Below are 2446 nucleotides of genomic sequence, written 5' to 3'. Positions count from 1 at the left end.
AATCCATATTGCAGGCTGCAGTCCTTGACACTCTGCAGCAGGTGCTTCAGGTCCTCCTCAGTTTCAGCAAGCAGGGTTGTGTCATCCGCATAACATATATACTAGAGAAGCATAATTCAATCCATAACAAAATTTACCTTTTTATTTACATAATGAAATAGTTTACTTTCAAATTGATTTAATATGTCAAACTGTGTCTTTTTAATTTTGTTGAGAAATTTTTCATTATCTTTGTATTATTATATGTAATATTCTGACAAAAACAGTGGAGATAAAATTTTCTATACCTTTAGAGTTATTTATTTCCTTTGAGTAAGTTATCAAAAGGAACATTTCTGGGATATATTAAATGTCTTTGTCATATACAGAAAATTTTCTGTTCTGAAATGTATGAGGTTTTTAAAAACATTATTATATTTTGGGTTGCTTACAAAGTTTGTATACATTGTGTTTCACACAATTCTTCACGTTCTTCACTCACATTTTGTTTCATACAATAAAATTAATCATCATTGATTAAGCCCAACACTGGATCTTTCCCATCTCCTTTATCCTCTCCCTCCACCCACAAAACTGTACAACTCTGTGATTTTGCCCCATTCATCTTCACCCCTCTGCTTTCACTCCGTCAGCCCTTGAATCCTAGTTATTCTTGTATTTCTACAATAATGGTCTTATGCAGTATTTGTCCTTCTGAGACTAGGTTAGTTCACTTAGCATAAAGTTCTCCAGTCTTTCCAAAGTTACGTAGTATTTTTTTGAAATTGTTACTCCTGAGTGTTGCATAGTATTCCACTGTGTAAATGTATTACAGTTTCTCAATCCATTCAGTTGTGGTTGGTCATTTGGGCCATTTCCATGTTCTTGCATTGGTAAATAATGCTGCTATAAAAATTAATGTATATATCTCCATTTATATCTAAGTTCTAGTTTTCTTGGGGTATATTCCTGGCAGTGGAATAGCTGGTTCATATGGAATTTCAATGTGTTGCTTTTTGAGGAATTACCAAACTACCTTCCAGAGTGGTTATATCATTTTGTAATCCCACTAACAGTTCATGCAAGTTCCTATCCACATTCTTTCCAACATTTATTGCTTGCTGCCCTATTAAACTTTACCACTGCTACTAGGGTAAGATGATATCTCATTGTGGTTTTGATTTACATATCTCTTATTGCCAGAGAGTTTGAGATTTTTTTCATGTGTCTAGTGGCTACCCAAATGTCTTGCTATGTGAAAAGTCTTTCCATGTTGTAATTATATTATCTGTCTTTCTCCTGGAGCTCAGTAGTATTCTGTAAACTTTTGTTATGAGATTCTTGTTTGAGATGGTTTTGCCAAATATTTGTTTGGTTTTTTTCCTTGTTGATAGGTTTTCTTTTCACTCTCCTGGAAAAGGTTTTTGATGCACAGAGAGATTTACTATTTGGAAATTCATCAGTTTTATCCTCTCCAGATTGGCTGTGTTTGTCAGCCTCTCTATACCACAGATGAACCTTCTTATTTTAGTCCCGTTTAATTTCTTATAAATTTTCTGGGTTTAGGCTTTACTTCCAGGTTTACTTTCTTGAGTTGATTTTTGTGTATGTTGTGAGATATGGATCCTGTTTCAGCTTTCTGCAGATGAAAGTCCACTTTTGCCAGCAGTATTTATTGAAAAGGTTGTCATTTCCCCATTTGATAGGTTTTATTTCCTTGTTTAATATCAGTTGACCATACGTAGAAAGGTCCATTACTGGGTTCTTGATCCTATTCCATTGTTCTATGTGCCTGTGATTATCCCAGTAGCTTGATATTTTGATTATTACTGCTGTGTACTATGTTCTGTTGTTGTTATTAAGTGTCGCTGAGTCATAGGTGACTCATAGCGACCCTATAAATGAAAGTCCTTGACACTTGCATGCATGACTTTCATCCTTTCTCCAGGTCCACAGGGTTTCCGGAGGCAAGCTATTTATGGAAGTGGATGCCACTCCTGCTTCCAAGCTTGTTTCAACTGGGGAGTGTCACCAAACACTGTTCACCATGGGTAACCATTATCGTATTTGACACATCAGTGTCACAGTGTTCAGCTTCACAACCGCAAGTTACGTGTGTAAGACAAGTACTACCTAGAAGACTGTTTGAACAAAAACAATGAAAAACAGGCCTGAGGGCCCTTCAGTATTTTTGCTTTCCGGCATGCCCAAATGCTGGTGAACTCTGGGCCACAGACCCTCAGTTCATCTGGCAAGTCTGCTCTGCCAACCCCCAGTGAGGCACAGAGAGCCTTCCTTACCTGCCTCTCCCAAGAAGCCAGAGGGTGCCTGCAGCTGACACTATGTCAGTATGACATACTATGTCCTGGAGAGGGTAAAACCAATCTGCTCCCTGGAGGCCAAGATTTTGAAGTTCTGTCTCACATAAGTTGGAGAGACCAGTCCTTGGAGAACTTCATGCTTGGAA

Source organism: Elephantulus edwardii, unplaced genomic scaffold (assembly GCF_000299155.1).
Source record: "Elephantulus edwardii isolate Elephantulus edwardi_28Jun2011 unplaced genomic scaffold, EleEdw1.0 scaffold00025, whole genome shotgun sequence".
NCBI classification, from domain to species: Eukaryota; Metazoa; Chordata; class Mammalia; order Macroscelidea; family Macroscelididae; genus Elephantulus; species Elephantulus edwardii.
The sequence above is the reverse complement of the archived record's forward strand: the minus strand, read 5'-3'. Positions refer to the sequence as shown.